This window comes from Cyanistes caeruleus, chromosome 4 (genome assembly GCF_971803275.1).
Source record: "Cyanistes caeruleus chromosome 4, bCyaCae1.hap1.1, whole genome shotgun sequence".
Taxonomy (NCBI): domain Eukaryota; kingdom Metazoa; phylum Chordata; class Aves; order Passeriformes; family Paridae; genus Cyanistes; species Cyanistes caeruleus.
The window spans coordinates 23,060,788-23,088,067 of NC_141704.1; the positions used below are offsets into that span (position 1 = coordinate 23,060,788).

At 37.1% G+C, this 27,280-nt stretch overlaps 1 long non-coding RNA gene across 1 annotated transcript; it reads left to right on the forward strand.

The window, feature by feature from the left end:
- The first annotated feature begins 11,281 nt into the window (after window positions 1-11,281).
- On the forward strand, window positions 11,282-18,608 carry LOC111931463 (uncharacterized). The gene is made up of 2 exons (XR_002865555.2): window positions 11,282-13,368; window positions 15,256-18,608. It is a non-coding gene; the product is annotated as an uncharacterized LOC111931463 (long non-coding RNA).
- Window positions 18,609-27,280: the final 8,672 nt, after the last annotated feature.

Genomic DNA, 27,280 nt, shown 5'->3' on the forward strand with positions numbered 1-27,280 from the left:
GAGACTGGAATAATGCTGGCAAATCACAGCACAGGTTCTGGTCCAGTGCCTTGGAAAAACAGAACTACCGCCTCCTTGCCTGTAGGCAACTCCGTGGCCACAGCTTATACCTGGCTTCTGTCCACTGACTGTGAGATGTTGCTCCTGCTGAGTCATCCTGAAAAGAAAAACACAGGCCTCAGCTGGGTTTCAGGGACACAGGGGCACACAGACGTTTGAAACTAATGATCAATAACAGTGATGTCAGCAATGGAGGTAGTAGTGGTAATAGTTTGAACAAGAGCAATCATGGTTTGGACATAAAAAGTGCATGGTGCCTGGACCACACCACAGCTGTCTTTGTTTCTCAACTATTTCCATCTTTTGACAGCTCTGTAAGCCTCCTCCTGCTTGCTGATCTCCATCATGTGACAATTGAATTGAAACTTCAGCTATTTCTTTATCATCAATTCAGTGTTTTTTCCGGCTATTTTTTGATCTTCTACCCCTAAAATGTCCTCTTGTTGTCTGCAATTTTTAGTATTCCTGATGAATGAATGATCCAGTTCAATACAGGGTTTCAAAGCTGAAAATTTGTCCTTAGCTGATGGAACTAATGTATTTTATTTTGCTTTCTCTATTCAGCAGGACTCAGAGATTCCAAAGATACTGTACTTCTTTATTGCTTTTAAATAGACCATGGGAGATGATGAATGACTAAACCTTTGTATTTATTCTTTTATTTCTTTGCAGAGAACAAGGAGATTGAAGAGGGTCTGGTCTCTACTGCTAATTCAACTTGTGCATAACCTATAAGTATGGAAATCAAGGGGATAATAATAAATCAGGTCCTTTTCAAGTACTGGTATCCGGTGGTATTTGAAGCAGCACAGCAGGGCTATGGATGAGATGTGAATGGCTGAAGTAATAAAACTGAAGAGTGTTTCCAGGTGTTAAGCAAAGGTTGAAGGTTAAGTGCCATGCCCATGACAATGCATCTAGTGTGTGTGGACCTGGCATAAGCTTTCTGTCTGATATTCCTTCCTTCCTTCCTTCCTTCCTTCCTTCCTTCCTTCCTTCCTTCCTTCCTTCCTTCCTTCCTTCCTTCCTTCCTTCCTTCCTTCCTTCCTTCCTTCCTTCCTTCCTTCCTTCCTGCCTTCCTGCCTTCCTGCCTTCCTGCCTTCCTTCCTTCCTGCCTTCCTGCCTTCCTGCCTTCCTGCCTTCCTGCCTTCCTTCCTGCCTGCCTTCCTGCCTGCCTTCCTTCCTGCCTTCCTTCCTTCCTTCCTTCCTGCCTTCCTTCCTTCCTTCCTTCCTTCCTGCCTTCCTTCCTTCCTGCCTTCCTTCCTGCCTTCCTTCCTGCCTTCCTTCCTGCCTTCCTGCCTTCCTGCCTTCCTGCCTTCCTGCCTTCCTGCCTTCCTTCCTGCCTTCCTTCCTGCCTTCCTGCCTTCCTGCCTTCCTTCCTTCCTGCCTTCCTTCCTTCCTGCCTGCCTTCCTGCCTGCCTGCCTTCCTGCCTGCCTGCCTTCCTGCCTGCCTTCCTGCCTTCCTGCCTTCCTGCCTTCCTGCCTGCCTTCCTGCCTTCCTGCCTTCCTGCCTTCCTGCCTGCCTTCCTGCCTTCCTGCCTTCCTGCCTGCCTTCCTGCCTGCCTTCCTGCCTGCCTTCCTGCCTTCCTGCCTTCCTTCCTGCCTTCCTGCCTGCCTTCCTGCCTTCCTGCCTGCCTTCCTGCCTGCCTTCCTGCCTTCCTGCCTGCCTTCCTGCCTGCCTTCCTGCCTTCCTGCCTGCCTGCCTTCCTGCCTTCCTTCCTGCCTTCCTGCCTTCCTGCCTTCCTGCCTGCCTTCCTGCCTTCCTGCCTTCCTGCCTGCCTTCCTGCCTTCCTGCCTGCCTTCCTGCCTGCCTTCCTGCCTTCCTGCCTGCCTTCCTGCCTGCCTTCCTGCCTTCCTGCCTGCCTGCCTTCCTGCCTTCCTTCCTGCCTTCCTGCCTTCCTGCCTTCCTGCCTTCCTGCCTTCCTGCCTTCCTGCCTGCCTTCCTGCCTGCCTTCCTGCCTTCCTTCCTGCCTTCCTGCCTTCCTGCCTTCCTGCCTTCCTGCCTTCCTGCCTTCCTGCCTGCCTTCCTTCCTGCCTTCCTTCCTGCCTGCCTTCCTTCCTGCCTTCCTTCCTGCCTTCCTTCCTGCCTTCCTGCCTTCCTGCTTTCCTGCCTTCCTTCCTGCCTTCCTTCCTTCCTGCCTTCCTGTCTTCCTGCCTGCCTGCCTTCCTCCCTCTCTCCCTCCCTCTCTCCCTCCCTCTACATTAATGCATTCTGAGAAGAGCCAGGTTACAAAACTTGCAGACATGGGACAGTGAGGCAGTGAGAAATAAGCAATATTTAAAGTATAACAAGAATTTAGACTTAGTGAAGCCTTACAAATTAGCATCTTCTTTCTGTCTCATCACAGACTTTCTTTTTATCTTTGTGTTTGGTGAGGCTTGGGGTATTTCTGGGGGGTAGGGATTGCTGGGATCTTTTTCTTCTCTCAAACAATGGAGCATTTTTTGAAAACAAGAGCTCAGTAACTCATTTTGCAGTATATAAAATAGAAGGGACAGTCAATATTAGAAAGAAAGAATAAACAAAAGGAAAGCAGCTTGTGTATGGTATGAACTACAAATAAAGGAGGTAGAATTACCATTTTAAGAAATATTTAAATCTAGGTTTGTTTTCAGTTTATCCCAGATAATGAAATATGTCAGTCAATGATGTGATGTAGGAGAAAGTGGAACCTTCTAATTTGAAAAGTTTCTCCTGTTACTGGCATGGAAATTTCAAATTGACTAAATATGACCTACTGTCTCAGAAAACCCCTAACCCCAATTTATAATCTTTCCATTTTTCAAATGCAGTTATTTTTTGGATGCCTTTCAGAGACTAATATTTTTTTCTTTTGGTTGGAGAACTTTAGGACAAAAAAAGCAGTTAAAATAGGTGAAAGAATATGCTGCAATATGAATTCAAAAGTGTCATTTGAAAAAAAGCAGGAGAAAAGCACCGGGACTGATGCTCTCTTTTCGTTCGTGGTGACTCCTAAAGAATGCAATTACAGGGGCCACAGTATGCCCAGATGTGTCATAGTACAGTGGTAAGCATTTTGCATCTGTTCCCATAGCAACAACACTGCAGAAACAAGTTGTTCAGGCTACAGTCTCTGTCACATTGGTATGGGGAAGCTCTCCCTGGCAGGCTAATAACTATAACTTTCTAGGTCTCAAAAGGCATTGTTTAGAACTGTGCTACTAAACAATGACATACTTAACAAAGCCTTAAGGTACCAAAGAAGGATGAACTGCAGATGGGATAAACACAGTTCTATTTGTAAAAATAATTTGGTATTTCTAGTGACATCACTTTAAAGAAAAACAAGATAATTTTGCTGGCTACAGACACAGCAGGGATTTTAGAACACCTTGAAATTCTGATCACTTGGAAAGCTGTAAGAAATGATAAACAGTAGAAAACTACTAATCAGACACAGCTGTGGTTTTGTTACAATAGCATTATCACTTATGGCATTGCTAGTACTATTTTTGGTATTTAGATAAATATTTATTGGTTAATTTTTTTTTAAATAGTTCAGGTTTTTGTAGTGTACAGATAAAAGAACAAAAAATTTTGCCCTTTGAATTCATTATGTGAGCTGAGGTTCAGTCAGATATTGACATTCTTTCCTCAAAAGTATACAGTTTATTAATGTCTTATCAAATGTTTCTGCTATGTTGTATTAGAAAGGAAAAGAAAAAAAGTCCTGCATGAAAAAACAAAAGATAAAACAAAAAATTATAAAAATATGAAAATGTAAGAACCTGCTTCTTTCTTATGTGGAAATTCTTCACATTAAAACTGCAAGGATTAGCTGTTCTACCTAATAGTTCAATAAAATGTATCAAATTAGAATACATTTTCTTAACACACTTGTTCCATGGTAACAAACACAATAGTTAAAGATGAAAAACAGGTTTGGATATAATCTCTAATTTTCACACCTGCATAATATTTTAAATCACTCCTTTTGGGGAAATTTTCTACATTGTTCTTTGTCTAAATTAGTTTTTGTTTTGTTTGCAGTTCTTTTAGTTTTAATGATACTCCAACCAGCCATTTACAACTCAAGGAAAATTAGGTTTGTAATTTTACAAATATTAACTATATTTATTTTAAAAGTCCTGTCTGGAAACATCCAAAATATTATATAGGAAATTTAAGCCTAAATCCAAAGGAGTTCAACTTATTCTGGCAACAAAGTTAGGCAGGTCAACTGACAGGCTCGGGACTTGCTCCATCCCATAGGAATTTACATTAGGGCTACTGCCTCTCTTAAAAAGATTTTTAAAAGTCACAGAGACACAGTTGCCATGAGGGCAGACAGTTGAGAATTAGAGATGTGCCTTTCAGTTGTATCTGGACAATATCAAGATGAAAACTGCATTTTTGGGATTTTTTTTTTTTTTCTATCAGTTCCAACTGGTTGGCATAAGCATGTTTCTCTTTGATCAAACATGTACTGCAAATCCTGCTTTTAAGTGCTAAGTCACTCAGAGACACATCTTCAGAAAAGGACACTTAATTACAAGCTTCTGTTTAAATCTGGTCAATAATGTGTGGACTTGAAAACCAATGAAGCATTATGAGCATGCTGTAATTATTTTTACTCAGATGATGAATTCTGATCAAACGGGGACAAAGCACAAAAACATTAACAAAGAGTTCTTAAAGGAGCTATGTAGAAATTTTCCTACCACTTTAGATTAACTCTGACTCTCCTTTCTGCCATACCAAACAGCATGAACTTTAACTAGTCATCAACAGAACAAGCACTCAGTTCTGACTTTGTGATTAGTCAAGATTTGACAGATCCAGATTTTCCAGCTAGTCTGATGGTGTTCCTGATGTGGGAGATATGAATACAGGAGAAAAAAATAGACAGTTGCTCTGGTGGGAAGACTGGAAAAAGATCATTGCAAAAGCTAATGTTTGAATATCTTAATGCCAAATTCAATCCACAGCTTTGAGGTAAGCCTCTGGAGTCTCTAGAAAATAGACAGGGATGAGATTCCTGAGGAAAGGAGCCTGTGCCAGATGTTCCAGAGAGCCATTACCCTGTATGCTTTAACAGGCTGTCTTCCCTCTTTGTTTTTGTCCATTGAAACCCCCCATGGATCAAGATCAGAACTCTTCTCCAGTGTTTATCTCATTTTCTGGAGCTACAGTCTTAATGAGCATAACAAATCCAGTTCTTTTTTTTTTCCTATATTCTGGACTTCTGCTTTTAATATCCCATTTTAACAACACTCTCCTTCAGGAGGATCCTTTACTCCAAATCATGGAGAAACACAAATATGCCTGGCTTACTCCCCACCCCCTGGCTGTGGCTGGTGTTGGAAAAGGTCTTTCCAGTGTAGCTCTTGACAAAGACCTTGCCATTGATGATGTGGCTTTATGGTAGGGTCAGGCTCCATCCAGGAGGACAGAACCATTAAAGGTTGCATCTAATTACCACCAATGATTCTTGCACTGCACTTTTTCAAAGCAGGCTTTCATGACAAGAATAAAAAGCACTCTTTTGAGACAATGCAGCCATTCCTCCATTTCTAAGCCTTATGCCACACTAAGAGTATTAAAGTCGTTAAGGACTAAGATCTCCAGAAATTTTAAACAGGCACCACTTTTTGAAATTACTGAACTGCTCTGGCTAACCTAAAAAAAATAGAATAAAAATAGGTTTGATCTGAGATAGGCACCAAGGACATTAAAAAAAAAAAAAATCAATCTAGAAAATGTAAATTCTATAAAGTTGCAACATAACAGATAATGAGGCAGTCCAATGGGGATTTTGACAGAATGTATAAAAGTATATTACCTGGACAGCTCCATATTTTACTCAGAAACAAAGGAAAAAAAGCCCAACCATTTTCTGAGGACTTTGGAACATTTTTAATAGCAGATGGAGAAGAGGGAAGGAACAACAGCTGAGAGCAGGAAAAGTAGGAAAACCACTTTTTTTTTTTCATAAGGAAAACAAAATACTTTTAATCTGTACTGCAAGTTCAAATTTTTAGTGGTTAGTTGCAGGAGAAGTTGTTGATAGAGTCAATAGGGATTAATGGCAGGAGAAAGCTGAAAGAAGTGTATTCTTTGCCAGATAATACAAGTGAAAGTATTTGCAGAATAGGTGGACATGATAGAACAGCTTATTATGAAACTTCATTTTCTCTTTGCTCTGACAGAAAACAGCTGCCTCAGTACTTCACCATTCTGGTAAATCATGGTGAGATGAGATTGAGAAGAGTTTATGACTTAATTTTTCAGCAGCAGTAGTCAAAGTAAAAGGCAGGTGAAGGGCAAGAATTGAGCTCAGCATTTTCATTTTCCACATGGGGCATTGTATATTACATTTGCATTTTATATGTTACATGCAATTTTCTGATCATTTCCCTTCTGACATTTATGCCACATGAGATGGTTGAGTATTTGTTCATTTGAATTAGTGTTATCACTTTTAAATTATGGTAAATTCTTGCTGACAGGAAGATATATACTTTAACATAAAGAGAGCATAGCTAAGAGACAAAGAGAGGAAGGAACAGGGGGAAGAAAAGCAGAAACAACAGAGGGAGAGATGAATAGAGAGAAAGGGAGATAACATTTTTGAACACCTTGTCAAATTCCTTGTTTGTTTCCTAACATTTTATGTAATGAAAAGCTACTTCAGAACTCTCAATCTTAGTTTCTTGTCTTTAAATGTAAGATAAAATTACTGAAATAATTTTCTCCAGTGCTTTGAAAAACTTAAATAAGAAGCAGCTTGTACAGAAAAAATAAAAGATTTTTTAAATTTGTTTTTCTGACAAAATGCTTATTTAAACTGCTAAGTTTTGTAAAAGCTGTTCCATCTTACTCAAGAAAAGGTAGAAGGTTGTTATGAGAGAAATCAGAGGCATCTGTCTAGGTCATTTATGTTACATTAATTTTCTTTGCCTCAACTTTAGTCTCCTAAAACCTCTCCTGATTTTCTAACTCCATAACATTATGTAAGTGTTCCTACCCAGACTGTTATGGGATGTCTGTGATGTCTCAGATGTCTGTGCACAGAAAAGGATGTTAATCAGGTAATAAATTCTAATGTATTTTTTTAATACTCTTGGGTAGTGTTAGAAAAAAATTAGGGGGACAATTTACTAAACCAAGAGTATGTCCAGGTTCTTCTAAGTCCACAAATTGGAGAGGGTAGCATGGGTCACAGAGATAAACAAGAAGAGGAATGGTGGTGCATGGCAGTGGCTCAGTTTGGTGAGAAATGTCCTTGCTCCAGATAGAGGAAATGAGGTTTTACTCACTCTGCTCCAGTGCAGGTGGTTGTCACAGAAATTCAGAAGATGAAGAGAGTTTTTAATATCTTTCCTTATGTGAGTTTTATTACCAATAAAAACATTAAATTTTAACAGTTTGCTTCATCATATTTTCAGAAATATTTGACAGATGCATGCCTGGTTGATGTACTGGTTCTTGGGAATCCACTGAGTTCCTGTATTTGCGTGTACATTGGCAAAGATAAAATCATCCTTTTAAATTTCAAGACAAGCACTTCAGTTTTCTTACTGTTTAAGATGAGTCTACATAATCTTCAAAAATTAGACAGAGAAACATGTTCTATGCTGGACATCTAAAATCTTAGCTAACCTCAAATATGAACAAACAAAAGCTGTCAGAGATTTTATTCTTAGGATAACAAATATATATTAAAAATGTTTTCCACTTTCAAAGTACAATCTCCCTACATCAGAACTTACAAAGCTTCATTTAATCTTTCTAAGAGTTTTTTACTGCTAAATCCATAATGGGCACTCAAGCCCTTAAATTTTGTATCCCATAAACATCTTAAAATTTATATTATGAATATATTTGGGATTTGTTTTTTTATTTTCTTAATGCTTTAATTTCAGTTTATTTTCAGTATAACTGGTTTTCTGTTTAAGGTTTTTCTTTACAGGTATCAGGACTTGCAATGTTTCATCACAGAAGCTAAAAAGAATGTCAGGAACACTAAGTGCAGCACTTTGCTACTCTTGTTTTAGAGCTACTTTTTTCCTACTGGAAAAAGGATAAATGAGAAGAAAACTTCTAGATATGATTAAAACTTGTAAAGAGAAACTGTTTAAGATTGTCATTCTGGAAGGTAACTTGATTAAGACGAGCTGAAAATGATTCTTCATAACTCTAGGGCAGGAAAAATTCTAAGAAAGAGTAGAGTTCAATCAATTTAGAGAAGTATAAGGGTATATTTTCAAAGAGAGTAACCAAACGCAAAACTAATAAATAGCGTTGTTACTTTTAAAGAAATAAAAGCAATAGCATAGCTAAAAATTAGCTAATTGCAGAGGAAAAATAGGAAGACTATCAAGAGATCAGTTTGATTCACTCATTCACCCTCCAAAGAACTCGGATAAGAGAATGAGAAATATAAAACATAGAGTTAGGTTCAGGTTACTAGGGAAGAATTAAAAGGTATAGCACAGGTGGGTAGAGACAAAATTACAAAGAAAAGGACATAAGAAGGAAAAGAAGCAACTATCAATCAGTAAAGAAAGTATCATCCTAGAAGGATCATAATAGTCAGATACAAACAATGGGCCAAGGAGAGGCTTGGTCTGATACTAAACCACTAGCCAGTGATAGTTTTAAATGGTCTCTTTGTGACAGTTTTCACTAGGATTTAGTACTGTCAATACCAGCAACAATTTCATATTGCCTATTAGCAACCAATGGGGTAAAAATAATCTTAAATAAGGAAAATAAGCATTTAAAAGGTCTCAGAAAGGATAATGCATTTGTAGTCATCTGAGCCTTCTTTAGGTGTGTAAAGCAGTCTCAGAACTAATGGCATTGTCTAGAGATGAGAAAGTCTTCAGACAACCACAGAAATGCAACCTAGGGTTTGTATTTAATAAAGGAAAAAATTGAGTAAATGGCAGTTCTGTTTGGAAGGATATGGAATTAGAGGATCACATACTACACAATCATCCATGACCTTCTGCTCCATAATGGAAGGTAAAACAGCAGTACAGTAAGGAAGGTACATAAAGGTGTATATACATACATATATAGAGATATATAGATAGATATAGATATAGATATAGATATAGATATAGATATAGATATAGATATAGATATAGATATAGATATAGATAGATATAGATGATATAGATATAGATATAGATTAGATATAGATATACATCTAATCCTGCTTGATTCAGCATCTTCCAGTCTGTTATTAGACAGAGATAAATGTGAGAGTGCCCAGAAGCAGTATGCATAAAGCAGAGAATGAAGGACATAGAAGCAGGTACTCAATTTAAGTGCCATCAGTGGTGCCATATTTAGTATTTTTGCTTCGTTCATGCAAAAGAATAGTGATAATTCATAAAAATCTTTGATTGTTTGGTGTATAACAGATCCATGTTAACAATGTTACTTGTGGTAGCAAAACAGTTTGCACGCAATAAAGTACCAATTAGATTACAATGTTTAATTGAAAGGAGGGAGAGAAATTCTGGGTCATAATTATCTGGTTACTCAGAGGTATTTACTATGTAAATATCTACATTTCAGCTTATCGTTTAGATTTCATAGGTTATGCAAACAGGTTTTTCTTGGGCAAATCCAACTTGTCTAGATGAAGAAATTTAAAATGTAGCAGGTAAACAATGCTGTAGAGATGCCTCTTTTTCTAGAATCATAGAATGGTTTGGGTTGGAAGGAACGTTAAAATCATCCAGTTCCAATGCCCTTGCTATGGGCAGAGGCACCTTCCACTAGACCATATTGCTCAAAGCCACATCCAGCCCGGTCTTGAATACCTCTGGGGTTGGGACATTCACAACATCCCTGTTCCATATCCCACCATCCTCACATTCTAGCATCTAGTCTAAACCTACCTTCTTTCAGTTTAAAACCATTCCCCCTTGTCCTGTCACTACCTTGTAAAAGAACCCCCTTCTTCTGTCTTGTAGCCTCTTTATGTACTTGGAACCTGCTATAAGGTCTCCCTGTAGTGTCTTCTTCTCCAGGCTGAGAACCCCAGCTCTCACATCCTGTATTCATTGAGAAGTGTTTCAGCCCTCTGATCATCTTCATGGCCTCCTGCACCATGAACTTGCTCCAAAGTCCATGTCCTTCTCATGCTGAGGGGCCTCAGAGCTGGATGTGGTACTCCAGCTGAGGTCTCAGGAAAGTGCCATAGAGGGGGAGAATCACTCTCTCTGCCTGCTGTCCATGATTCTTTCAGTGCAGACCAGGATACAGTTGGCTGGGAGTGTACATTGTCAGATCGTATATACATAGATGTTGGAGATGTCTTTATATATATATATATAAACAGATATATACTTTTGTAAGATAATTATGGCCACATTATTCAAAGAAGAGTGATGTGCTCTTAAAATCAAATTGGTTTATTCCAAACTTATTCAAATGAAATAAACATGGAAACTAGTTTTGATAGTCCTCAAGGATCTTCACTTGTCACTTCCCAATGCAATGTGTGGTTTTACCATTTTATTTTCTTTTTCATCCCACTGCAATTAGTGCTAAGATTAGCATTAAGGGAGAGAAAAGTCTTCACTCTGACGGGGTTTAAAAGAGTACAAGAGCCAGCTAAAAGCTGGGGCTTAGTGCATACCCTGTGCTATGGAAAGCACTTGCCTGTGTCTGAAGTGAGGTGCATGAGGGAGTGCACTGGATCCCTTTTCAGTTCTAAGAAACCACAATTAACTGAGAATTTTTTTTCATGGTGCAATATCATGTACTGTACCAGAAGGCATGTTAAGAGAGTGCCCCTAACCTCTGCCTTAAGAGGTGGTGAACAGTTAAGGGAAAAGGACAGACATTAAAACTTGCAGAATTCCCCACTACTCAGCAAACCTTTTCTAACCTGACTTATGAAAAAGCAGACTGACCATCTAAATCATCAAAAGAATTCCCTTGATTTCTAACTCAGCAGTTGCAGAACAACTATTAACTACACCTCTGGGAAACTTCAGGTTTATTGATGCATGCTTGATGTGAAATTTAAGTCCAGTTTGTGCTACATGTCCAGAATATTGAATGACTGATATGCTCTGCAAAAAAATCTTCACGACTAAAGTTTAATTCTTAGGTGAAGGCTGTTTTGAAAGACAGAGGTTTGCTTTTTGGCATGATCAGCCAGAATCAAGAGTAACATCCTTTCCATTAGGGGCCTGAAACCAACTCTGAGTAAAATGCATTGTTGCATTCTTTTGATGACTGTAAGCAAAAAATGGAAGAAAGAGTTTGGGAAGAATGGAAAGTCTTTTTTTGGTAGTGCAGTCTTGGACCCTCAAGTGATATGCCATGATATCTAAATATTAAATAAACAGAGATTCATATACATTAAAAAGAGCTGTAGATTTTATGTTTCCTTTGAGTTTCAGGCCAGTGTAATACTTTGAGAATTAGGCATTATTTTAATGGCACGGATTCCTAAGGGAAAGTCAGTCCCTAACCTCTATTAAAAAGAATGCTCATTAAATGCTTTCCTATATTCAGAGAAGGATGAATTTATGGTTTGTGTGCCATGTGTCATCCCAACCTCAAGTGCTAACCAATGTCTAGCACTGGTAAGGTTATTCTCCCCACCAAAGATAGGCTTATACATTAACAACGTGACAGAAAGGTAACTATTTAGCAAGACAAATGATCCCTCTTTAATATGCATCATACAGAGGCAAAGCCAATAAAAAGGACTGAAAAAGAGCAGATATCAAAACTAGTATTTGGAAGAATGTTAACAAAAAAATGTCTCTGATTTCCTCAGTTTTGTAACACTCATAAACATGGAGGAGCCTATGCTCATACTAAAACATTAGGATCTGGGAAGACTAAAATGTCACGGCCTCCCTCTGATGAAGCACTAGGAAAAAAATTGATATGAAAAACACACCTGGATGCCAAAACAGTGACAGTGCTGATCCACACATTTTTGGCCTAAATTGGGATGTACTATTTTAGCTACAGATATATTCTCTTAGGAGTATTTCATGGTTTTTCACTCCCTTCAAAAAAAGCAAAGACATAGGGACTCACAGTGGAACATATTAACATCATAAAGTTCAATAGCACAGAGCTCTAGCTTTCCTGTAACAGAAATTGACTAATCTCTTGCCTAACCTCTCCTTTCTTTGGTTAACTAGCTTAAAAAAGTATAAGAGAGAAAGAAACAAGTAATAGACATTGACTTGTTTCACAGCAGAAGAGAGTACGCAAGCCTGTCACCATATTCCTTATTCCTGAAAATTCAATTTGATGAAATGCATCACATGTTGGCACAAGCAATATATGAACATTATCATTCTTCAGCTCATACTAAAATTGGAACAGTTGTGACTGGTGTATTGGCTTTTTTCTGTCAATTGAGAAAATAGGACTTGAGTTGAAACAGATGACACTGATGAGTGTTGCTATGGGCACATTTGACAATAAGCATGTTATAATGGCTCCAGTTCTTGAATGCTGTCAGTAGCATTTAAAGTTACAGGAGTTTGCTGATCTATTGGAGTAGCAAACAAGCATTTCTGAATTTTCTCACCAGCAGAGTGAAAATAAAAACCTTAAGAATCACTTTTACTGGTATTTAGATGACCCCAGGGCCAGTTTTTAAGATGATAATGCATGGAAAATGTCATGTTTAGTGAAAAGCGAAAGCTGTTGTAATGCAAGAGCTTCAGCACACTGAGCTAATGATGTACAGGGAGAGAGGAAAAGAAAAAAGAGATCACAGTTAGTATTTTACAGTATGGGGCAGTGTTTTTCTGTCCAAGTAATGAACATATTTTATAAGTCTGGCAAAATCAGGATAAGGTTGTTCTGGTCATGTCTGGCTATTGCATGTCTCGCATGATTATGATAATCTGAAATTACATAATGACATTTTTTCTGGGGTCTGAGGCTTCATTGTCATGAAGTGTTTGATGTGTTTGATGTGACCTGTTCACTGTGCACAGGTCAAAAGAAATGCTGAAAATCTGCTTAGTAAAGTTGTTGCACGTACCACATCTTCAAAAAAAAGTTAGTGGGTTTTGGTACTTGGGTTGCAAATGTGGAAAAATTAAGTTTCCTCAGGAAATATAGAATTTTCTTCTGTGTGACTGGCCATTGTTTCAAGATGTATCTATGTGCTAAAACACTATGTTTTTTAGCTAATCCTTCGCTGAAGAAAGGTTTTTTAGTGAGTTTCTAATTAAATACTAGTTCCCTTGCAGACTCCAAGAAGAGCAACTATCTTGAGCCAATGCCAAAATAGAAAGGATATGGAGATATCAGAAGGTGTGTTCCTGAGTTGTTTTCTGGTAGGTCCTTTTGTTTACTGATTAGTTGTAGCTGGAAGAATGCTTGCTTTCAGCTCTGTGTATTTCTGTATATTGTTTTGTTGGATTCCTTTCATTTGCTTTCACAGTGAAGAGCAGAAGCTTTCCAAGGTGCTTGTAAAAAAATGTGTTTACTATTTTCTCCAAAATGCAAATAGTCTCAGAAGAAAAAACGGCAGCTTAAATGGAGTTAAACTGCATGAAATTATCTCCCAATTACAACATAATTCAGAGTTACATATCAAGAAGTGGTTGCTCCAGATACAAGATTATGGAAAAGTTCAATTTCATGCTTAAGTCTTTCATTAAACTCCCTTTTCTTGCTTTTCTAGCTTAATAATAACTTAATGAAAATAAATTTCAAAATTGCTTTAGTGTATGCAGGTGGATTGTTTATAATGATTATTTTCCAGATGAGTGACAGACTTAGAAAAACTAATTACTTCTGCAGTTCACAACAATATTCATGAGCCACTTCTTGAGTGACCAGGAGCTGGGGTGTGGGAGCAGAGAGAAACAAGGAATAAGCAGAGCATTGGCTTAATTTCATTTCTTGGCTTGAACACTGAGGCAAGTGGGACAAACACCACTATCAGCACTAAATAACAACTGGAAAGCAGTGCCCCCTCCCCCGGAGCCTTTTGCAGTGCAGGTCAACATTAGCATTATTGGCCCATCATTCTTACAAGTGGTGTCACATTTTCTCTTACCCAACAGACTTAGCATGCAGCTGGAGCTCACATAATAGTTGCTGCTGTGAAGCAAGCGAGAAAATTTGGCTTCAGAGACACTGTACCTCTCAGATCATTTACCTGTGCATTTTACAGGACAGAATCTCGTTCAATAGGTACATTTGCAGTCATGCAGATGTGTTTCTGGCAGCTATAGATTCTACAGGGCTTTTGAAAGTAGGGCTTATTATTTCATAGCTGCTGTATGGAGCTCTGGGTACTGAAGGAGTGAAGAGAAACTGATACAGACCTAGGAATGGCATTTACAATAAGGCAGGTACATGATAGGACTGCAGCTGAAGGCAGAGACTTTAAAAGCTTGACTGATGAAAGTGAATGAAATCTGGAGAGCTGACATTGAGATGTGACACCAGGAGCCAAAAGATGTCAGAAAAACTGAAAAATTCAGTCAGGAATAGCTAAAAGTTGTGGACATGAGACGTTAACAACCTCTCAGAATGGGCAGTCAGGGAATTCAGCAGATATTTGAAGATAAAAAGAGAAACTGAGAGAACAGAACCCATTGGGAATTTAAATATAGGTAGTTCACTAGGGAGGGTGTGAAGCAACGTGAGTAATTAAAATGTGGAATATACATCTATAAAATAATTCAGAATAAAATATTATTGAGGACACAATTCTGGGTCCTTAATCTCTGAGTGCCTAGAATTCAGTTGTCACTTACAAAAGTAATTCCATTGCTCTTTTTAAAGCAACATACACAATCTCAGAAAGGAAATTTTATGTGTGATTAGACTGCTATTCTTAGTTTTTAGCTGAATGTAATTCAGGTGATAAAATGTGAGCATTATGCCTATAAAGATTCAGGGGACCATATTGATCAGTCATAGAAGGGACACCACACATTTTTTACAAAAGAATAAGTTTTCCTTCTTTACAGATGCCATACAATTATCACAAATTACACACTGGGTAGGTTGCAAATTTTTTCACCTAAGCCATTGCTCTTAATATAAAGTATTAAGTACTGTTATTTGGTACTTGGGTCGCAAATGTGGAAAAATGGAGTTTCCTGAAGAAATACAGAATTCTGTTCTGTCTGACTGGCCATTGTTTCAGGATGTATCTATGTATTTTACAGTATTGTTAACATGTCCACATTTTGTCTTTCTACCAGGTCATTGTCTCTATTACTTTATTGATGCATGAACTTTTAATATAAAAGCAACATCAACAGAGATAAAAAGGTGATTTTCAGCTGATGTACAACCACTTGGCAAAAAGGATCTATGAAAAAGCAATAATTATTTAAATTGGAGGTAATGCTGGAGTGTTTGCGAACATGACATCCATGTTAGTAGAATATTTACAAAAGACAATAATGCTTTTTTAGTAAAGTACATCTGCTGACAGGAAGACAGAGCACCTTTCTATGTTTTATCAGGTCATAGCTTCTCATGTGTCTGTGTTAATATAGCAAGTAGATCAATGCAAGTATATCAATGAAAGTAGATCAATGTACAAATCATTGTACAGTTGGGTTTTTTTCCTCTCAAAAAAAGATGCAAAGTAATTAGAATAACATGTTTTTTGAGCTTTACTGCAAATTTCTTGTTTGATAATGATAATGATGATTATTAAATTAAATATAGTAGTTCCCAGATGTGGTCCCTGAAACTAGAACTCATGCGCCAGACATTGCAAAAAAAAGAAACATACAACAAAAAGTAAAGGCAGTTTGCAGAAGGAGGCTGTATGAAACTTCACATTCTCAACTGGAACTTCAATTGGACACTTTCTTATTTTACATGCCTGGTGACATCAAATTAAAGGTGGGCTCAGTAGCATGTCCTAAGAAAATCAGTGTCTTGCAGAATTTCATTAAAAGTCAAAAAATGCATCAGGGTTATAAAAACTATACTGTTCTTTAACACTGCATAAATCTGGGTGGGTAAATAGTATTTTACCTGGACTACTGAATGACTCACAAAAATTCTCATAAATTATAATTGTATCATTGTGTTAAAGTCTGTATGCTTATGTTTGAACAGGAAGATTAGGGTAAAGCAAATAATCCCACTCTTGCTATTTCTAACCTTGTGAGTGCTTGTTTTGTTTATTTAATATCTTCTGTATATGTTTGAAAGAATTCTCTAGATTTTCAATGTGCAAAAATAGATATTCCAATAAACATCATCATATTAATATCACAATACTCAGGAATTTTAGGTCCCAAATATGGATCTTCCTTGTTTATGGAGTGACTGAAAATGAGAACAGGTTGGTGTGCAGTAGAGAAGGGAGGATGCACAATAGAAAACCCTCTAGAAGTTAACTGATATATATCTATATCTAATCTATATCAAATCAATGTCTATATCAATATCTATCTATATCTATCATCTATATCTGTACCATCTATATCTATATCTTGAATGGGGGTTTTCCAGAAACAAGTCATGTCAGGCTAATCTGATTGTTTCTATTCCATGCTAACAGACTCATGTAGATGAGTAACCCTAGACTTTTGACAGTCTTCAGTGAGATTCTAATAAACAACCAAAGAAAACATTTCCTAGAAGAAACTGTTTAAGGCTGGAGTGAAACTGGTAAGAAAATTAAATTTGGTTAGAAAGTGTCAATTTTTCACTGTCAAAGTGGAGAAGTTAAAGGACATAGGTATTCAGTTGCAAATAGAAAGGATAAGAGACAGCTGGCTAAAAAAATGACCCAAGGTGTGGTTGCATATGTGGTATTGAAGTCAGGTTCTTATGAGTAATATCATGCAAAAGCATATAAATGAAAATATAGCTTCTAAAATAGGTAAAAATCAATAAACCCTTATCTGGAGTACCATGGCTATACTCAAGAAAGACTGAGCCTATTTGAATTCAGAGAAAAATAGAAAATGTGATTAAGATCTTAAAAACATGATTTACTAAGATTAACCCATTTGGCGTGATTCCTGGAATCTTCATAATCTCTTGCCATTTTCCTATTTTTTCTTCATTTTCCTTACTGGGATTCCAGTTCTCTTCATCATCCACCTTCAGGCAATTTTCATCACCTCGATTTTTTTTCCTTGAGGCTAATACAGTCTAAATAATTTCTCTCCTATTCTCTCTCTCAGTTCTTGTCTCTTCTGTATTTGGTTATTATAGTCACCCGCAGATTTTTCCTGAGTAGTTGTAACTAAGCAGAGTTACTGTAAACAGAAGAGAGAGTGAGACGGTCAACACAAGATGTAGAGACTTAATCAAAGTAAAATCTCAGGGCATGTGAAATCTCTTGAGGATTTTTGTAAATAAATCACTATTAGGCATCTACTAGGGAATTACCATGTAATTGGTAACACAATTTGTAAAGTTCTTATAGAAACAAGAAATATTCACTCCTCACTTCCACATTCCCAGTCCCTGCTTACATGGTATATATTTCTTGCAGAAAAGGGCTTGCCACATTTTTAAATGTCAAAGAAAAAAAAAATTAAATTCAGCCTGAGGCAGACACCTGGCACAAAAGACTTTGATTCAAACAATTTAGCAACTTTAAAAATAACTGAAAGCAAAGCCATATAATTGAAAGTCTTGAGCAATCTTAGTGAAAGGCACTTGTTGTCACAAGTTCTACATATAACAATTTTTCCTTAATGTAGCTATATCCTATCCTTCAACTCTCCACCTGGAGGCTCATTTCACAGATATCTTTGTCATTCTAAATAAAGTTCAATGATAAGAATTTTGTGAGAACAGTGGGTGTTTATAAACAGAAGCTCAGGGAATAACCTTGATAAGAGCATTCTTTTTTCCATCTCTGATGTTATAAGAATATTTTTTTACTTCTGCCCCATTTGAAAATTTTCTTTTGTAAGTTAAAAAGTCATTTTTCAATGATGACCCACTGCTGGGTCATCAAAACAACACTAATGACAAAGTGCCTTTCCATGGGGAAGAATAACTATTCCAGATATTATACAGACATTAACATAGTGAAGAAAATAAGCCTTTTTTTATCTTCTGTTGAGCATAAGAGTCTATGCAGGCACAATTGAGTGAGACTTTAAATCTTTATTACTCTGCTTCTCCTGGTGCTACACAACAGAGAATCAGTACAGTTGTGGAGTGGTTTGCTTTCTGTGTCTGGGAGCATATTCAGAGGGAACTTTGCACTTTCTGTTCTGAGCAATGGAAATAAGACCCCAACACTTCTAGTAGCATTTCTGTCTTCAGTAAATGCTGCTATTTGTCTTTTTATTTGCTGCTCTGACAAAAAAAAATGTTGTTTGTTCTGCTATTCTTGCCTTGCTCTGACAATTTTAACCTTTATAACCTGTGCCTTATATAGTCCTAATGACAACAGTATGTGTATTCTATACAGAGATCAAACTGTAAAATGTATTTTTGACAATTTCTGTAAAAATGTCATATAGATGTTAGATAACTTCTGTAAATCCATTGCATTTTTACCATGGTCAGTGTTTAGTTTCTTGCTATAACCTCCAATAAATTGCATTATACCATCTTCCCTACATATTGATTGTCATTCCTTCTTTCTTTGTTTTTGCTTTACAGTTCAACTCATGTAAATATATAGTCTTGCAATGCTAGAGATAATTCTGTCTAATGTGGAAGACAGTTCTAAGTCACACATGAATATAAGGAGTTTTTGACCCTTTATGGCCTAAGGATGTCTGCATCCATCTCCAACATCTATGGGGAGAGGTCAGAAACACAGACTTTTCCCAGGGGTGACATTCTCACCTTAAGACAAAAGCTGAACTTTATAGGTTTAGAATAGCACCCTCAGAAGTGCCTGGGTCCTATATCCAAGAGTCATTCATGGCCATACTCTGTAATCTGAAATACAAAGACTGGGCTGAGAATGATGTATTAAAATTGTTCAAACCCTTTAATGAGGAAGTAACACTAATGTGTCACTAATTAGTGACACATTGGAAGGTTTAAGAAGATGGTATTGAGGTGGCATAAACTCGTCAGCAGGATCTACAGCTCTTTGCATTGTCATACTATGAAAAATGGAACCAGGCTCAATATTTTACTCAATATGCAAGATACTCAATGAGAGTAGGGATAAGATGTTAATGGATATTCTCTTGACAGTTTTACCCATAACATTATGAAACCACTTGCAAGAAAACCAACGTCTGACTGAATGTTCTTGAGGGCCTTCTGAGACCATAGAATGAGCAACAAAAAATACAAAAATCCCAGACCAAATTTACTTTCTCCAAAAAAAGACACCTTTCTTTAACTTTTTTTGGTGATTTTTTTTTCTGGTGGTTTTTGTTTGGTTGGTTTGTTTTGTCTGATTGAGTTGTTTAGTTTTTTTTTTCCTTTTACTGGATATTCATAGCAACAATCTTACATAAAGCAGAAACATTATTAACCCAAGTTATGCATTTCTTCACCTGGAAAGAGAATAAAAAAATACACATTTCTTGTGATTTCTTCCCATTCTACAATCCTGATGGAGGGTTTGTTGTTGTCTGATGAGTTCTATAAAGCCTGGGTAAAACTGAATATGAACAGAACTTAATCACCTAGGAAAATAAGGTTAAATCCCATCAACTGCCACTAATAGCTAGTAAATATTGTCAGTAGTTCCTTTGTTGCTCAGATGTTAAGCAATTAATACAGGACTCATAAGTTATCTAAAAGTCTCTCCTTCACAGTTTTACTCACAGTAGAACCCTTAGTATTATTTGTTCATTTATGATCCCTTTCCCCTTTCCTATGGATCATTTATAAAAACTACAAATAAAAGAACTCACATAAATGCACAGTGGTTAGCACCTTTGGATATTTGATGCAGGCAACCTTCTAGAATATTGAAATGGATACTCAAAATTTAAAACTAATAAGTGAGGTGCTGAGAATAGAATAATGGTCAAGATTCTTATGTCTTCTCCCATTATTAAGTTTCAGCCAAGCTATAAAGTATATGTTTGAGGAACTGAAAGATGCTTGTATGGCTGTATATTTGTGAAATACTCTTCCTAAGGGGCAGTGAGACATTAGTTTGTAAGCTTGTACAAGAAGCTATTAATCTTGGACTTAAGTTCAGAACCATTGTTGTTGAACAACAGCAGGAAAAAATGGGTTTCTTTAAGACTGCAGTTCTGCAAATAAAAAATATAGGATTAATATCTCAATATATAGCAAGATTGGTAGGGATGCAAAGAGACATCCACAAAATGGAAGTAAAGAGAGATAAAAGAACTTTACAAAACTATACAAGAAATGGCATCTCCACACTAAGTAATTCACAATATTCTTTATCTCCGCAGGGAAGGGGAGAGGGAGAAAACAAGGCTCAGTTAATCTATTGCTGACATTTTGCTTTTCAGAACAAAAATACTAAGATTTGGGAACATGGCAAACTGATCATTTTGCTATATGTACAGTATGAGTATAGTAGACTATCAAAGGGATAAAATTCTGGCTAATCAGTATACACAATTTTGGACTGTTCAACAACTATTATATGTTATTTCTATTTCTAAAGATACATAATTAGCAAAATTTCAAGTCAGCAACAATTTTTAAGATAGTTATAGCTCTGAATTATTCCATGCTTAGAGTATTTGCTTTGTTTTTTGGAAATTAAATTGCTATTTCATGGGTTTTTGCTTGATTATTTATCTTAAGAAATTTGTCCTTGGTGCATTGTGCTTTCACATCAAATTGAACTCAAGATACAAGGTTACTCAATCTTTCTGACAGAAAGATTTATGTCCGTACAGAAAATGCCAAAGTGAATATCCAAACTGAAAGTTGCTGCTGATAGTGAGGAAGGTAAATTAATCATATTTTTGTAATGCTGAAATTATGGCTTCTTTCTTAAGGGGATCTTATTATAAATAATCATCAGACTCCTCTTCTCAAAATGCAAACTGACATTTTTTGGTAGCTAAATGGTCAAGTCATAATCACAATATTATAAACAAACTGATACATCAAGAGGAAAGAAACATTCTAACAAATCATACTAATATCAGTTATTAAGGTTCTTATAAAACTGACCCGTGGAAGATAAGAAGCAGTTCTCAAATATTGAAAAGCTGGTGTAAAAATAAAAATGCATATTTTTATGATCTGTGCCATAGGTCCATGTTGAAATAAACAGTTTATATTGTTAGCTAGTTTTCTGTCTAGCACTATAAAATATCTAATTATCAAAGCCATATAATTAAGTAAAATCTTATCAACTGTAAACATATCCAGTGTTAAGAACAAATGACTTGTGAATTTTATCTATGTATCACAGGAGTAATAATTGTACTATTTTTTTACAAACACCTATGGCTAAAAGCATCTTAAATTTAGCACTATAATAATTTGAGTAATTATGTATTTAATTATTGTTGAAGAATTAGCAGATTCCTGGTCCTCTAGATGAGAAACAATATGTTTAGGAAAGTGTTGCCTGAAGAGACTGAGTTTGCACCATGACTAACTGACTTTCTTAACTTGTGGGTTTTAGATCTGTTATGGATGTTGAAACCTAAATCCTGTGCTAAAACCTTTACCTTTATGATGTGTATTCTGAATTAAACAATGAACAAAAACATTGCCTCTGCTCATAATGCTTCAGACCCTGGTGAGAAAGACTCTCTCAATCTATCTTATTTATGCTTTTGTATATTGAAAGGATGCCACAAGATTTCTCTTGAGCCTTGTCTTCTCCAGAATGACCCCAGTTCCCTCAGCTTTTCTTGATAGAATGAGTGCTCCAGCCCTCTGAATGTTTATGTGGCCCTCTTCTGGACCCAATCCAGCAGGTCCATGACTTTTTTGTATTGATTTAGTACATTAATTAGTGGTCTTTTCAAGATAAAAGAGCAAAAACCTATTTGATGACTCACAAAGAAGTTGTCACCAAATATCTGAAAAGGGTACATTTCACGCTATCATGAATATTTTTCATAAATATACAGGCATATTCACCTCACTTATTGCATCCCATAGAATCAAAATGATAGTTTCTAACTGTTGATATTAATCTGTCTTTGAAAAAACCCACACCCTTTTGTCTGGCTGCTGCATGGGTTGCGTTTGTAAATGTAGCCACTTCAGAAGCAGCAACTTTGGTCATAACCAAGCCATTTCTGTCAAATACTCAGATTTCCAAGAGCTGTGCAAACGACCTCATGTTCAATAACACACACTTGAGGACTGCTCTCCTAAGACCATAAAAACCAAGTGTAACACAGTCACCACCTTAAAACCAGAAAGCCTTTAGCAGGATCTTTAGAACTCAGATTTATCTCTTCGAAACAGCAAACTTTCAACTGCTTTGCACAAGTTTCTTAAGGAAGACAAAGGGCTTTATTGCTTACTCAGCCATACCAGAGCTACAAGAAGAAATAACATGGTATTTTTAAATTTTTCAGTATTTCAAACAGCATCATCATATTTCATAAATTAAATGCAATTACGTTCTCATTCCATCAAGGTATTAGGAGGCACATTCTAATTTTGTGCTTCTAAATAAGGAGGCCAAAACCAAGTGCCACACCTAATGCTCCATGGGAATCATGACAGGCTCAGAGAATGTGAGCCCACACAGCACTTTTGCACCACTTCCTAAAATGCCTTCAATTTCTGCACTGCTGTGGGTTAACCCTGGCTGGCAGCTCAGCACAACCCAGCTGCTTGCTCACTCCCCACTGTGGGGTGAGGGTAGAGGTGAGAAAATATGGGGGTTGAGATAGAATTTTTGTCAGCCAATGCAGGTGTACCTGTCAGCAGGCAGATGTTTGGATATTCCCATGAAAGCAGGGCTCAGTCCCTAATAACAGTTACTTGGGAACACAAATGGCATCACTTCTAATATCTTCTACTTTCTGTGCAGATGCTGTTGCTGAGCATGACATTACATGTTGTGGAATATCCCTCTCTTCAGTTGGGGTCAGCTGTCCCTGCTGTATCTCATCCCAATTCTCATGCACCTCCAGCCTACCTGCTGGCAAGACAGTGTGAGAAACAAAACAAAAGGGCCTTGATGATGTGTAAATACTGCTCAACAACACATAACACATGAGTGTGTTATCGATGTTATTTTGGTGAAAAGTCATAGCCCCATACGACTATGAAGAGTTACTATTCCATCCCAACCAAAACTAAAAAAGTATACTTAGTAGTATTAAGTATGAGAGTAGAGAGCACTAGTCTGATAACTTACATAAACTGCTCTCTTTCATTATACTTGTGTTAAAAAAAATCCAACTTCATGTTGCTGTCACTATGTGCATTTCTGTTTTTGTTATTGGTATGGTCACATAAGATTTCCTTGCACTTTTTGTGCACATGGCAGCCCTTGCAGACTTGTACCTTGTGCTTCATGTTACTTCCTGTGCATTTTGGATAATCATGCAAAGATTTATTACTACACGATATTTGCTTCCCTTGTCTGGAATCTTCTCCTCTGCTAAAAAGTTTGTGAAAAAATAAAAGATAATTACTCTCAGATTATATAGTCTAATCTGCTTTTTCACTATCAACATTCAAATTTATAGGCACTACTACAAATTCTGCCAAGCATTATTTTACAGAATTATAGAATTATTTGGGTGGGAAGACACCTTAAAGTTCATTAATCTCCCATGTCCTACCATGAGTAGGTATGGTAGTATAACATATAACACCTTCACACTACTGCAGTCTATATATTTTAATTTTTTACCCTTCAAATACAAATTCCAGTCTGTCATTGTGCATACCTACAAGATGCATAGGGATCTTTCTCTAAACTGTTTGTTTACTTTCACAATATCAACATTACTCTCTCATATACTATAAATGCCATCATAGTTTGTGTAACTTTCTAGAATCTTACCTTTTAACATACATCATTTTGCCTTGAAATTTCAGCATATGCTAACACTGTAATTTACACTAATATGACCACATTTTAAAATGTGAATTCTGGTAGCTGCAAAATCTGCAGCTCTATATGCAGAAAATCTACATAAGCAGTTCACTAACACCCCTCTGAAAATGAGCTTGGGTGATTATTTGCAGATAAATATGCATAAGCTGGATTCAAATATTAAACATGGAACTCAATTCTGAAAAAAATCTTGCCCACTGATGAGAAATAAGATTGCAATTTGGAAGAGTTTACATATATTCCATCCCCATGTCAAAACATGCAGCCTTGGTGGCTTAGGATCTTAACACAGAACAGACATCAGCTTCAAAGGACTCTGACAAAGGCTGGATTAGCACTTCAGCAAAGTCAATACCACCCACCTACATCATGCCCTAGATAATACAGCAGAACTGGGAAGAATGAGAAAGGATTTATCTGATGTGATGAAATGATAAACTTCTGTGGTGAAATGACCTTGGCTGACTGCCAGGCTCCCACCCAGGTATTTTCCCACTCCTCCTCACCAGCAAGACAGTGGGGTGAAAATTAGATGGAAAAGCTTGTGGGTTGAATTACAGCCAGGGAGATCACTCACCAATCACCATCAGAGGCTGAGCAGACTTCACTTACAGAATATTAATTTAGTTTATTCCTAATTTTAAAAATATATTAAAGTAGGATAGAGAGAAATAGACAAAACTAAACTCACTTTCCTTTTACCCTACTCTTTCTACCCAGGTTCAACTTCACTCCTTTGTTCCAAAATCTTTTACCTCTTCCCCACTCTACAAGAAGTACAGGGATGATGGAGAGCTCTGATCAGTTCATAATCTTTTGTCTTCACCACTTCTTTCCCTTCACACTCTTTCCCTTCTCCAGCATGGGCTCACTCCCACAGGACTCAGACCTTCACAAAGTGCTCCAGTGAGCACTTTTCACAAACTGCTCTAGTGTCCATGTATCACAGCTCCTATCAGAAAACCTGCTCCATGTGGTCTCCCCTCCACAGACTACAGCTCTTGCCAGGACCCTGCTCCTACATGGTCTCTTCTTAAGCTGCAGCTTCCCTCAGGATAGGTCCACCTTCTCTGGTGTGGGGTCCTCCACAGGCTGCAGAAAGACAACCACAGTATATCCACAGGCTATAGGGAAATCTCTGCTCTGGTGCCTGGAATGCCTCATCATCTTCCACTTTGCTGCTTTTGGTGTCTGCTGAGCCTTTTCTCTAGCATTTTTCTCACAACTGTGTACAGCAATCTTTTATCCTTCCCCAAGGTTCTGCCACCATGGCTAACAGACTGTTTTGGCCAGCAACAGGTCTGTCTTGGAACCAAGTTGGCAAGGTTGCTCTCAATCTTCATTCCCCAGTCTGGACTGATAATGAGAGTTGCTCTCACCCAAGTGCAGCACCTTGCATTTGTTCTTGACAAACCACATGAGATCTTCATGGGCCCACTTCTTGAGCTCATCCAGGTCCCTCCGATGAATCCAGATATTTCATATATAAGATTACCATGAAATCCTCCTTTAAGCTCAGCACAGTGGGAGCTTTGCTCATGAGAATAAAACAATAGCTGATCACATTTTTCTACTCAACTTTTAGCTCAAGTTTTCTGTGCAGACTTTCCTAATATAATTTTTAATTGCTGGAAGACAGCTAAATTGGAATTAAGTATAACATAATGTTGTGGTTTAGGAATGGTGCTCCCAATTTAGTCCTCCCACTGAGACTTCCAAACCACACTCTTTCTTGCTTGTTCCCCCTTCTGCTCCCCAATGTAGCAGGCTAGAGAGAATTGGAGGCACACCAGGAAAACGTCACAGGTTGAGATAAAAACTATTTACTGGAAACAGTAATGAGATAAGAAAATAAACAGTAACACCAGCAATATTAATATCAAAACTATAGAAAAGAGAGCGATTTACATGCCAAAATGCTCACCATGGAACTTAACCTGACCTGACTGCAGCCATGCTACCTACCCCAGCCAGAAAGAACCTCATCTTTCTGCAAGAAACTCCATTCCCCTTACCCCCATCAATGCTGTGTGGTGGAATAGAACAACTTCCAGGTCCTAGCCATGCCCCCTCCTAGCTACTGCAAAAATTAACCCTGTCCAGGCTGGAACCAGGACACATAAACAAAAAAGGAAGAGAGAGCAAGATGGTAGCCAAGAGTTTGTTCAGCTCATGTAAAGGGAGTGAAAATAATTTAACTTTGTTTCAGTACAAATGTGGAAACTAGTCTGAAACAGATATTTCCCCAGACTCTGATTAGACAAGAATAAATCCAAGCAATGATGGTCATTGTTGAAAAGGCATGTTCTTATTGACAACATTTTAATTTGTAGCTGCTTTCAAACTAAAGTATGCTTAAACGACTAATTAGAACATCCAAACAAACAATTTTAGAGTGAAAAGCCTTTCGTTCCTGTAGACAGATTTCTCAGGGATATCTTTAATGCGGACTATTCTTCAAGGAATTAATGTTTAAACAGATAATTAATGATCTAGATATTCCTGCTTTTTGTTATGCTTGGCTTTTGATTAACTTTAATCCTTATCTTTGCTTCATGTCTTTATTTCATACCCTGCAGAACTCTCCTAAAATGTGTTTCTAAATTGTATCTGTGCAAATACTGAAACATAACAAGTATAAGTAATTCACTGAATTTAGAATTACTGTCTTCAACTATTTCATTCTTTCAATATAAACATTTAAATAACTGTGCTTTCACTTGTATAATTTTTGTTTTCCTGAATAGGTTCTCATACAATTAATTATATTCTTATGCAAACATAAATGTGTACTTAGTTTTACCACTGTTTCTTCCATATCATCTGGTATTCTAATTCCCCACATTTTACTAGGGATCAGAAATAATAACAAAACTTGTATGAGAAATTAGACAGAACAAGACATGCAACACAATAAGTTTGAAACAGACTACAAGCGGTAATATTCTTCCTCAAATTATTTATAGTTTATATAAAAAAAATTGTCACTTAGACTACTTATGTAATAAAACATATTTGTGAAAGCATAGTTTTTACTTCAGCATATAAAAATCAAAAATTTATTGGACTATTTATTTCTACTGAACAAATACAGTTTCTTTGCTACAGTACTTGGTATGCAGCTCTTTATATAAAAAGAACTGTGAAGATGAAACTAGAACTAAGTATTTAAATAATTTGTTTTGCTCTACTTTTTGTTTTTTTCCTATTTCAGTTATTTACTGCACTGATGGTTTTGCTGGATGGGAGTATTCAAACAATTCAGTTTTAGTCATCCAAATTCCCTTTAG